Genomic DNA, 13259 nt, shown 5'->3' with positions numbered 1-13259 from the left:
TCTGTCTCTTCTTGTGATAAACCTTCTACTCCATAATGTACATTTCTAATTGGGATCTTACATTGAATACAAAATAGACATTCTAACTCAAATGAGTGTGTCTCTCTCTGTGTGTGTGTATAATGTGTAATAATGGCAAATCCCCGTTATCACAAAAACATCAGCACATGTAGCTAGATTAGCCCCCCCCCCTTAACTCCCAATTCACATCTCTGTTATTGATTCCTCAGTTTCAACCAGGCATTAATGTGAGCCATATATCCCTAATGCCAAGGTTTATTTGTGGAAAAATGTCAACACTATTAAAGAGAACAGAGCATGTGACCATGTGCAAAGTGATTCTCTTTCAACATAATGTCCTGCTTTCACAGTTTGATTAAGAAAACATGCATGGATGTCATACATTCCAGGGACACTTGAACTCCACTATTACCCTTCTTAGAAATTAAGTGTTACCTTAACACAGTGAATTCTTCTACTAAATAGGAAAATGTAACAACAGTGAGTATATATGTTTGTACGATGATGGCTGTAATGACTTTGTTAATGTCTGAAAACAGATATCAGCTTGAATCCTATTGCCAGTCTCAACTAAAGTAGACCCACTGAATCAATTGAAGGTCTTAAGATGGATGTTTTCTGGCAGGCCTTCCCAACCTAGCTTCCTCTCCCTGAATATGAATATGATTCGATTGTGACCCATGTCTCTCTGTTCGCCCAATTTTCACCCAATTTTTAGCCTATTGTATTTTATTGTTTTAAAATTGTGATTATTTAATATTGTAGTTCAAGAACTGGGATGGTGAGTTGGGAAGTGATTCATTTTGAAATTTATTGTACTTTAAATGTACTTTTACTGTAGTAACTGGCCTGGATTCCTTGTGATTGGGCAGGCTATATTTATTATTATTATTATTATTATTATTATTATTATTATTATTATTATTATCAATGGGGTTTATATACATTTTAACACAACATTCTACAGTTGAATCAATGACTCTACAGTTGTTGAGACTAAGCGATAAGGTTCTTATAATAGTAGTTTCCACAAGTAAACTACAATGAGCAGTGTAACACTATTGGTAAACATTTTCATATTTTGTAAACTATCTCACCTTTTTGTTGTGTGGAGCTAGGTTGACTTGATTTAAAAAAAAAGAGTGGATGTCTCCAATCACAGCATGGTGAACTGTTATTTTTTGTTTTGTTAGCACAACATGGTAGCCTGTGGGACAAAGGTGTCCTTGATGTAGGATGAAGAATTTATTTTCCTTGCCTTCAAAATGATGTTTATTTATTTAATTGACACATGGAGTTGTGATGTCATCATGTGGTCAGTGATAGGCTTTAATCCCGTTGAGAAGAAGCAAGTAGAAAAGTGTAGTTGTGTGTGGAGCGTAGTGTTTGGGTCAGGGATCTTGAATCATTTGCATTAGGACTGAAAATATTTGCCACAGTTTTGTCAGTGCTCTGTCCTCCAGCACTCCAGCTTTTTGCAGGGACTGAGGTTGTTTGCAAATGTAAACCCATCCCATCTGAAAAGGCCTCATTTTCACCTTGAATATGTTTCCAATGAAAACATGGTACAATTCTATTTTCACCTAGGGTCAATCCTATTAGTGTCATGCACCACTCTGGCAATTGCCTACACCAGTGTCTATTTGCATGCTTGGAATGCCTAAAATAAGCTTGTGACATCGAGAGTTATATGAGTGAGTTGACATTGACCAGCAATTAGATATTCAGTGTAACATATGTTACTCAAATTGCAGGGAGTCCTGAGAGGGCATCCACTTATTGAATTCAATAGGGGAATTAATTTAGCTCTATAGGAAGCAGTGAGAGATTCGATAACTTAAAGCTAGGATTTAAGACTATTTATATCAGTTCCAAACTATCAGAACGCCAGAGTGCAAGGTCCAAATGTAGTTTTATTTGTATAGTAAAGAGGAAATCATCTTTCACACAGGAACACATACACACAAGACCTAAACTATAAAATGTGTTAGCAGACAAAAAATTAAAGGGTTACAGTGGGCAATACTTTAACAATGCTCCGTTCTGGGGAAGGCTATATGTGGAATATGGCTCAGCACTCAGTCTTGTCTGCAGTACTGAGGAGTCAAGTCTAAATTGGATAGAGTTTCTGCCTAATTCCAAACTAGACTAAAGTGGAGTGCCCAAGTTGGCATATTCATAGGGGGAACTGTGTCTTGAGGCTGTTGAGTGGATTTTCCAGGCATTCCAGAAACAATAGGATTCCCACTTGTTTGATGGTTTTAACTTCAGCATTACTACAGGAATAATTTTGGTTGATGGTAGTGACATTGATTTAACCAAACAGTGATAAAATCAAGACATCTCAGAAAGTTTGGGACAGAATGAGGTGCTGGGGAATACAGTGGAGGCTAGCAGAGAGATTGGCTTACTGCTTTAGGCTGACAGACCTCTTTTGTCTTTAACCTTCATACATGTGGTAGAGGGTTGAAAAGAATCAATCCTTACACTGTGGTGTCGAAGGCTTTCACGACTGGCATCCATAGTTTTTTGTGGGTTGTTCGGGCTATGTGGCCATGTTCTGTGTTTCACCTGCATCTGTGGCTGGCATCTTCAGGAATAAACTCTTCTAGTCCACAAAATCCACAAAAAACTATAATTCTTATACCCATTAAATTATAGGGGTCCTTTCCACATGATCTCAGTTTTTAGGTAACTCCTCGTGAGAAGTTTATTTGCCTTTGTAAAGGTAATCATGGTCTTTCTAAAATCATGCTGTTGGCCTCTATGTAGCTGCTATTATAACAAACTGTTAGTACCCCAAAATATTGTGGAGCATGCAAGGTAAAATAATACATATATATCATAACTTATACAGAAAATCTAATTGCTGCATCTGTTGGATGTCTGGCTTCCATTTCTGGAACTGGACGGTCATGTATCATGTCTAAAGAGACTAGAATTGGTCCAGCAGTTATCAGTTCCCAGTCCTTCCCATTTCAGATTGACATATTTTCAATATGCAGTATGTATGAACTCCTGCAGCTTCTTGTCCTGTAGAGCAAAAACTGCAGTGTGGCTGTCACTTTAAGAGTCTCCCAGCACAGGAGAGAAAGTGTGCAGGTCTGTTGCCTTTAGGAAACAGAGACAGAATGGGGCTTGCTGGAAATGTCTGTTGCTTCTGGAAGAATTCACAAGGCTGACTGTGTGTGGAGAATGTACAAAATCTCAGAGGCTATTTAATGCCCATCTTCAGGTAAATTGAGGGAAACAATTTGTGGAGGTGAACAGTTCCCTTATGCTTGTATGACTGAGGCAATGCAGAGCCGAGGAAAAAAGTGCAGAGAATTCAGCAAGTGGCTTTATGTCCTTGGGGGAAAAAGTGCTTGGAATTTGTTCCTTACTGAAGACAAGAGCATGGATTTGTGGGACTGTGTTGTGGAGAAGGGAGCCAGCACAACCTAGGAAGTAGGAGTTGTGTCGCAAGATGGTACATGCTCATACTGGCTGAGTATGTATTTGGGATTCCCTCGGACAATCCCCTTGCCTGATCATACCATTTCAGATATACTGATCCATTATATTTTAGTTTGTATAGATTACTTATGTATATGTGTTTCAATTCTGACAGTAAATAGTTTTACAAAAATAAGTAACTTTATTTTCAGGTAGGCTTTTCATAATTAACTGGTTACTGAGAAAGTGGCTTTTTGTGTTATGGCTTTTTAAATTTTGCTTATTAATGCATTTTTCATTGTGTTTCTAATTGCTTTAACTTATGTTTTCAATCTAAATGTGTTTAATATTTGAATTAGCCTGTGTTCTAAATATATCTTACTGGTTCTTGCTGTGAGCTGTCTTGTGTTCTATGTTTAGGAAAATGACAGGCTATAAATCCAATAAATCAATAGAGGGAAAGAGAGCTTAGAGAAGCAAGTGTGGATTTCCCCCCAATTGATCAATATAACAGTTTTATCCTACCTCCAAGTTGGTGAGCTCATGACTAACCCAGTTAATGAATTAAGAAAAACCAGTGAATGTGAATCTGAATTCAAGTCCTCCCACTTTATGTCCAAAAGTACAGTCTTATAATGTAATATGTGCCAACTCTTTAAGAAGTATGTTTAGATTTCAGGTCAAGACTGTATATATTATGCCACATTGGGCTTCCCAGATTAAAAATTCTACTTGTATGTGTTTGTACAAATATAAATTGGACTAGAATTTATAGGACTTCCTCTTAGATAAGTGTGTGCATTGCACCTGCATTCTCCGCATGCATTCTCTCTGTGCCTGCTCCGCCTCCATCCACAACAAAATTGCTACTAGTATCTTTTAAAAAATCAAGATTTTTCATAGTATTTCCAGTCTCAGCTATAGCTATGCATTCTGATAAGCTGTTCCTTTGCTTGTGACACCTTGTTGGGTTACCATTGTTTGTGTGGTAGTTGAAAACCATTCTGTTATTACTCAGCTTTCCATGTAATTCAGCACAGCGGTGAACCAGTACACCTGCAACTGCAGGGGTGGCAGATCTTCTCCTGTTTTTATCACTCCTCCTCTTACAGCTGTTCCCCCAACATTAGAAAAGCATCTTGGAGAAGTTGCAGGAGGCGTAGTTATTAAATCAAGGGTGGTGACTCCACCACCTCTGCAGTGGCACTTCCACCACCACCCTCCAATTCTATATAGTTATGCAAGTGGGAAACACAACAGTGAAGACAATGAAAGGAGAGGTAAACAATGGAGAAGAAAAGAGGAAAAAATTGGTGGCTGTGGGAGGAGAAGGCTATCAGATCTGTTCTGATTGTTACTTAACTGACTGGCTTCTAGGCAGGAGATGGTTAATGGGTTTGGGTGGTTTTCATTTCAGGGATGTGATTAATCTGCTTTAGCTTTTACTCCAGGGTGTTGACCACTATCTGTCAAATGTGTTAAGCACCCGGGACAGCTCCTGGTGAGTCTGGACTGAAACCAGAGTGACATCGCAGCACCTTTGACATGCAGACCATCAGTCACCACTGGAAAACTATGGCGGTAGGGAAGGAGGGATAAGCCTGTGTGGTGCAGTGGTTTGAGCATTGGACTAGGACCCTGGAAGCCTGGATTTGAATCTTGGTTTGGCCATAGAAACCCACTGAGTGACCTTGGGAAAGTCACACTCTCTCAGTCTCAGAATATGGCAATGGCAAACCCCCTCTGAGGACATTTGCCAAGAAAACCTCATGATAGGTTGACATTAGGGTCTCCATGTGACCGCAAATATGTGAATGCACAGAGTTAAATCACGAGCATAATGGACTGTTAAGTGTTGTGTCCATATAGGATTCCGGAGGCTGAACTCCATGGAATTTAATTCTAATTAAACATGCATAAGATGGCACAGTCTGCATGGCTGGTTAATATATTGTGGGATAGAGCAGTTACCTGTGGTTAGCAATATATTTGTCAGAGGACCAGTTTGAGAAAGGAAGATGCATGGTAACCACATACCACATTCCCCATCAGATATGGCTTGCTACAGCTATAGATCTACCACTAGCATCAATTGAGGGGCTAGTTTTTTGTCCATAGGCCACCAGTTGCTGTTCCATGGTATAGACCAAGTTATAGACAATTATCTGTAAGCAACAGGTGGTCTCTCACATTGTAGCATCTGGTTTGTGGGGCCTGCACCTTAATTAAGTTTTTTAGAGCTGATCCCTCTTGACTCTGAATGAAAATGGGAGGAAAGAATCCATATTTATTTATCTCAGAGGGCCTTGGGGGCTATAAGCTGTTTTGTTTGTTCTTCCTGCTGTTTTATTCTGCTGACTTCATCCTGTGCTTTGAGGATATTATTTCATAAGCATGTTTTTAAAATGTGTTTATTTTGGTTCCTATTGCTGTTACGATGAGAAACTGCCTTGAGGGCCTCTTAGAACCAACAAGGACAGGATCTACAACTCTCTAACACCCACACACAAACAAAGGAATTAAATTACATTTGCACATCAATTAAAAGTTATCTACTGATCTGAAATGGGACTGTAGTTTTGAGCTCTACCTTGCTGATGGCCAAGTCCCCTTCTTTTGAAGTCAGCCCTTGAACCAATTCTGAGATTATTCATATCATCCTTTTTTAAAACCTTCATCCCAAATCCTTCACTGCACAGGGGCAGATGGAGCAACACTGACATCCTTTGGCTTCATCTCTGAAGGGAGGGCTTGTATAGTAACACCCTCTCCTCCTTCAGCTGACCAAGTGTGAGGAGGTCTGTGCAGCCCTCCCCTCCCCCCTTTATACACAGTTGGAGGTTCAGCATGATCCACCCAAGAGGGGATTGTGCAGAGTCCAATTTGTTGCATTAGGGAGCATCAACTGCTACAGGTTTAATCTGTGCAAAGGATTACATCTGCAGAAGGGAAAGCCACTGGGTGATGATCTCAATAATGTTACCAAGATGCATGCAATGCCAGGGATCAACTACCATGCTAAGAAAGACATGCTGCCCCTCCTATAATAATTTGGGGACATGGGTACCTGCTTTGGCAGAGTTCCCCAGAAAGGACTCTGGTACAATCCAGTCTCTTCAAATGGGTTCCCTTTCTCTTCTTGTAAGCCAGCTGGGTCTGAGCAGCTCAGAAATTGTTTCTCAAATAGCCTGGGCAGAAAATGGAAAGACAATTTCTTTGGCACTGTCTCTGGAAAAGGCTGCAATTTAATTGTCAGATCAACCATAAATTGTGGCAGGGAGGTGGTGCAGAGATCGCAAGGGGGTCCTGGTGGCATGGGCATGACAAGGGCTGCAATCTGTCCAAGAGGAGGAGGAGGACCTTCAGTGGGATCTTTCTCAGGAAGATGCAGCCTCCAAACCCAAAAAGCATCTCCAAAGAGCAGTGATGCTCTGGTGTTGTTCTTAAGGATGCAGGGGGGTGGGGAGAGAAGCGAGGAGGCTGATTACCCTGGGCTTGAAACACAGAGAGCCATTCTGTCAGCAGGAGAGGAGGAGGAGGAGGAGGAGGGGAAATCTTCCATGGAAAGCCCTCCTTTCTCTCTTTCTCTCTTCCCCCTCCTCTCCCACCACATTCACTTGCAAATCACTCTCAGCCTGGAAAAGCCTCTGCTTTCCCCAGTCTGTGCAACCTTCCCTTTGCAGTAGATCCTCTCTCTCTCTCTCTCTCTCTCTCTCTTCCCCTCCTCCTTCTCTTCCAGTGGGGTGTCTTTTCTTTCTTTTTGAAAACAGACACTCTGAATGAAAGCCAGTCAAAGTGAAAGAAGGCAAGCTTTCTCTCCCCTCTCCCTTTCATCTTCCTCATCCATCCATCCATCCCCCCCACCTGTCTCAGCATTGCTTTCTCTGCTGTCCGGAGTGAAGTGCTGAGATGCTGGCAGCCTGAAGGAAAGCACTCCTTGTTTTGTACACGACAGCCCAAGAGGAAGAGAAGGGCAAGGATTCAACTGTGTGGCTTGGGTTGGTTGGATACTCTGCTTCGCTCCATGGGAGAAAGGTAGGCGACTTTGGGGTTTTTCTGCCAGGGAATTGGTGATCAGCCCAGTATGGTCTATTTATTTATTTATTTATTTGCACTGTGCCCTGCAAATGTAAACTGGTAACTTTCCAGGATGCACAATAACAAGAGGAGAAACATGACTGACAAAAAGAAGTTATGTCACACACACACATGCACATACATGCACGCAGACCTCTTCCATTTTGGCTGGGCTGCATCTTCCACCTGTCCAGTTTGCAAAGCTAGTTCATGCACTGCCAAGCTGGATTCAGTGCAATGCATGCAAACCCTCCCCCCCCCATCCTCTCCCTCTTCCTCCTCATGCACACATACCCTGGCCAAAATAAATAAATCCGTTGGTATTTCCCTGTTGTGAAGGAAAGGGGGAAGAATTCAGTGTGCATTTGAAAAGCATCCCAGGGTAACCGTCATGATCGCTGCATGAATGACAAACATGTATGCCAAGTCTTCCCAACATCCTCCTTGTAAGACTTATGCTGATGGCTTGCTTGGTGGAGAGACTAAAATAGTTTGTTTTTCTTCTTCTTCTTTTCTTTTGCATGGCATTGCTCCCTATCTAATGGCACACACTCAGGGAGAATCTTCAGACATGCAGGTCATTGGCAGGGAGGGGAGCATCTGGATTAAATGTATGGGATCCAGTGGGATCCAAGCAAAATGAGAAGCGTGTAACCATTCATTGGAACTTCCAAAGAGTAAAAAGGGAGAGTGTACCCAAGGGAAAGCAAGCATGTTCCATGGAAAGAGAGACAGCAGTAAGTGGGTGCCTTTCCTGTCGCTGCTGCAATAAAATCCATATTTGATGTGGTGTTAAATTAATGCAGCAGGCTGCAAGTCCCCTTCTCTGCTCCTGACAAGTCACCGTTGGTGGCTCTGTCAGCTGCTCTTGCTGCTGCACTACAGAATTAACTGTGAATCAATGTGCCCCATGGTGCCAGCTGTAGCCACCTAAACCAAAGAGAGCTTTTAGCATAAAGGATGCCATCCACTGACTGCACGTGTGGTTTGGGATAGACAGCAGCTAGTGGAACCCAACCTAGTATCTTTGTTTTCTGCCACACAAATGGAGCCATTCCCTATCGTCCCCAGTTTTCATTCTAGTGCAAAGACAAGAAAGAGAAGAGGCATCTATGTTAATCCAAGCCATACTTCCATTACTTTAAAGATGCACTGAGGTGATCGGTTTTAAGTCATGTGTGTGCTAAACTGTGTGAGAGAAAGGGAGGGGGTGGGGAGGAGAAGTATTTTCTTGTGTGGACTTTCTGGTACATTTTATATTTTACCTGCCTAAGTGATCAATTTTTGGCTGAGTATTCACAACTGGATTTCAATTTCTTTTCTTAAAATCATGTTCTGTCAGCATATTGTAATCTCAGAGCAGTTGGACACCTTCATCTTGGATTGCTGTGCAGGGTAATATGCCTTAATATGAACATCTTATTTTCTTGCATACACACACACACACACACACCTCAAATACTATATTGTAAAGGAATAAATACTATCAAGAAGAAAGGAAAAGATGGAGAGGGTGTCTGGGTAAGAGAGAAGAATCAGAAACACAACTTCTCCCCCATGAGAAGACACTTTTCCAGCAGCATAGGGTCAGTGTAGTTGGTGGAGCAATAGCAGGGAGGGAGGGAGACAATGTGTTTAGGAATATAATCAGATTATCTATTAAAGCTCAAACTCCGTGATTTCAAACCCATCCTGACAAACACAACTGATCCATTGTGCATGTTGCGTGGCAGAAGGTGGACGTTCCTAATGTAACAGCTCTTCTGGGATTGTAGTTGGTTGTTAGTATTCAGATAGTATTTTTAAAAGATGCATTAAATTTTATTAGAGGGCAATTCAGTAGCAAAACACATGACGTCACAGACACTGTTTTCATCTAATGTTTGGAATACAAAATGATTGATTTTGGGGAGGTACCCATAGAGGGCATAAGAATAGAGCTCTTATGGCTTGCTTTGCACACATTTTATACTGCTACTTCTGTCTCCAGCTTATGCTGATAAATTCTTGCGGTGGAGATGAGCATTGATTTTTTAAAAATATATTAGGATATGTTGAGTGTTATGTCTAGTGGTACTTAGGCAATGTTTGATAGCGTATTCACTCTGGAGGGGCAGTTGTTTGTTATTTCAGAAGTATGCAGAAACCTTCTGCATACTTCGGGTACACACCTGAATACACACCTGAAAAAAGGGATCAAGTGCTGAAAGCAGAGTGTATTTTTAAAAAGTCATATGTTAACTGATAGAACTGTGTTCCCTAGAGACATCATTGCTCTTGTATTATCAGCCAAAGCAATTTATTGTTAAAGTTAAAAGCAATCCAGGGAGCCCAGGCAGTGAATGTGGCTGTTAAACAAAGACTATATTGCTATGTCGTTCTCATTAAAGGACTCAGTGCAGAAGACAGAGAAGGTTAATTTAAAAATGATAACCACCTCTAGCACTTTAGAAAGTCATTTCCTGATCTCAATGTGATATCCCAAGGAAACAGATAATGGAGTCTCTCTCTCTCTCTCTTTGTGTGTTTCTTGCTGGGATGACTTATTTCTATCTATCCAAAGATGTGGAGTTTTGTGCTGTAGAATGCTACTACATTTCAGGAGTAGTTCACTGAGGTGGTCAAAGATTGAAAGACTGTTGATCAAGGGAGAAAGAAGAGGTGTGTATTTTATGCTGCTCCCCACCTACTACCCCAATGGATAAATGACTACTGGTTGAAATTATTCTGCTATATATATCTTCTTGCTTTCCACATTAGACTTCCCCACATGCCCTGGTTCCTATACATCCAGAAAAGTATTAGATATAGCTCTCATTCTACCAGGCATAGATGTATGGCATTGGATCCAAAGAGAATAAAACCTCATGACCGTAACTTATCAAACACTTGAGCTACTTTCCCCCCATCCTCCAATATAGATGTGCTGCAGCCTTATTTCTTGAAGAGACCCACAGGAGGCTAATTAGGATCTTACTTATGTAGCAGAAAGACTACATTTTGAACAATAGAAAATCAGGTGAAGGGCCCTTGATGATTTCTAAAGACAGCGTGAAAACTTTTCAGGTGCCCTAAAAGCAAGTGGCATGTAGGATTGTGTTAACATCTAGCATTGCAGATTTCTACACTGGAGATGTCATGATGAGCAGTGTTTGGTTCCCTAAATTATATGGAAACAATGTAATAACAGGCACCTGGGAGACATCTTTCCAGTTTTCATGCCTCTTCAGTAACATACAGAGGAAGAGCGATATAACGTCATCCCATTGTATCCACAGATTCTTTATCCATGGATTCAACCATCCACAGCTTGAAAATACTAAAAAAAATACATATAAATTTCAAAAAGCAAACCTTGTTTCTTTCCATTTTATATAAGGGACACCATTTTACTATGCCATTGTATTTAATGAGACTTGAGTATCCACAGATTTTGGTATCCATGGGGGCAGGGGGGTGGGGTCTGCAACCAAACCCAAGCAGATACCAAGGATTCACTGTACACATACAGCTGCAGATAAAAGCACAGAGATATTCTTGTATCAATTGCCTCCCATGGGAGAAATAAACCACTCCCCTTTGCATATCTTCCAAGAAACGTTCAATATGGAAATCCAACCCACTTCCTGTTTCACCGTTTTGGCACAATGCTGAGAGTCATCCATAGAAATGACATTTATAGTGATGCAGCTGAAAAGGCCATGCAGTTGATAAGTAACTACTCTCACCATTTAGACTGTCATTGAATTTACCTTTTGACACATCATCAAGCTTGATGTCAAAGGTTACTCTTTGGTAATGGTCATCACCAGTGAATGTATTTGCTTGTAATATGTCCAAGTGTATGACATTTTCAAGACAAACATCAACAATGTATTTCAGGTTTTTCAAAATTCTTCCTCTGACTAGGCTGGATTATTTATATGTGGCATTTCATCCCTAAACTATGGATTCACAAAAGAAAATCAAGCTTGTGTTCCTTGTAGATCCACCCATCACTCTATATGTCTGCCATTGTGAATAAACGGCAAATGCTCCCATGTATAGCACACTAGCCATCCCACCATAGATAAGCAGAACACAATTACCTCCTAGGCTTTTTTTTAGTGCTGTTTGTAGAATCTGTTGAAAGGGTGGGGGGATTCTGCCACCATTTTCAAGGTGGTCAGCCATCCTCCTTTTCCAGGACATGTCCTACATTTCAGCCTTCTGTGCAGGAGGAACCCTAAAATGTCCTCAATTTTAAGCATGACTAAGAAGCATGGCTTTATATTTCTATGAGTGTTTTGAGCATTTATCTAGTCATGTCCTACATTTTTCTTGAATCTCTTACATTTTGTAGTGCCTTGTCTTCCTTTTTCAGTGAGGACATCTGGTCACCCTGCTCATTTTTGTTGTTACATTTTCATCCTGTGTTTTCACTAAGGCTGGTGCCACAATACAGAGTGAATGCAGTTTGATACATCTTTAACTGCCATAGCTCAATGCTGTGGAATCCTGGGATCTGTAATTTTTTGTAGTACCAGAGCTATCTGACAGACAAAGCTAACTATCTCATAAATCCACAAATCCCAGAATTCTATAGCATTGAGCCATGGCAATTAAAACAGTGTCAAATGGCATTAATTCTGCAGTGTAGATGCAGCCTAAAATAGTCTTCAATGTGGGTAACAGACATCACTAAAACAGAGTATTGTTGTTGTGTGCCTCCAAATTCTTTCTGACTTATGGTGATCCTAAGGTCATGGGGTTTTCTTGCCAAGTTTTTCAGAAGGCATTTTCCATTGCCCCTGAGGATTAGAGCACATGCCTTGCTCAAAATCACCCAGTGGTTTTCATAGCCCATTGGGGAATTGAGCCTGAGTGTACAAACTATTAAAATCATCACAATTATGAAAAATTATTGAAATACTTTAAAAGGTCAGATTGAAAAGAAGTATCCACAGTGTTCTTAAAATCAGCCAGAATGATAACTGATTGCAACTTTCAGGGGAGTGCATTTCACAATGTGGGATCAAACAAAGAAAAAGCAATTTCTCACACACCCACACATCCTCTGCAAGTGATACATTTTCTCAGGAGGGCAATAATATGAATATCTGAATTCCACAAGCCAGTAAAATATTGGAGGCAACATATTTCAAGTTTTCCCACACCACTAATGCTGCAATTTGTACATTGGAGATTTTCATACAGGGAAAAGTGATGGGAGCATAGTGGGACGCTTCCGTCACTATAACACAATTGTGCAGAGATTTTCAGATGATGTCATGTAATGTCACGATAATCACATCATTATCCCGAATAAAAAGGAATTCTAGTACTGTTTTTCATTCATGGGAAAGTCCCGTGTATAAAAAATAATACTAGAATTCCTCTTTAGTCACGCAATAATGAAGTGTTTATCACGACGTCACGCAACGTCATCTGAAAATCTTCAATGCCACTTCATTCACACTTTCCCCCCTCTATCACTCTCAAGGTCATCAGCCACTTTGACCAGGACTAGTTCTTGATGTGTGGAGTCTCTCATCAATTATCTCATGATTTATATAAATTGGGGTTCTCATCACTCACTTGTAGGGCAAACAGGGCCACAAATATGAAGGCCATCAAACTCATGTGTGCTAGTGATGGACAATAAAGCTTGCATTTCCTATTGTAACCAATGTGATTGAAAAGTGCTTCCTTTTGACTGAATTGTAGCTACAGTCAACAGATTTACG

At 40.7% G+C, this 13259-nt stretch overlaps 1 protein-coding gene across 1 annotated transcript in view; it reads left to right on the top strand.

Annotated features, from left to right (window-relative positions):
* Positions 1-7029: 7029 nt before the first annotated feature.
* The window catches only part of CDH10 (cadherin 10), a 153348-nt gene continuing 147118 nt past the window's right edge, over positions 7030-13259 (top strand). The window contains exon 1 of the mRNA XM_042464401.1: positions 7030-7491. The gene's annotated coding sequence lies outside the window, so the exon portion shown is untranslated. The remainder of the gene's footprint in view (positions 7492-13259) is intronic.

The sequence above is a fragment of the Sceloporus undulatus genome, chromosome 4, assembly GCF_019175285.1.
Source record: "Sceloporus undulatus isolate JIND9_A2432 ecotype Alabama chromosome 4, SceUnd_v1.1, whole genome shotgun sequence".
Taxonomy (NCBI): domain Eukaryota; kingdom Metazoa; phylum Chordata; class Lepidosauria; order Squamata; family Phrynosomatidae; genus Sceloporus; species Sceloporus undulatus.
Note: the sequence above shows the minus strand (reverse complement) of the source record. Positions and strands in the feature narration are given on the sequence as shown.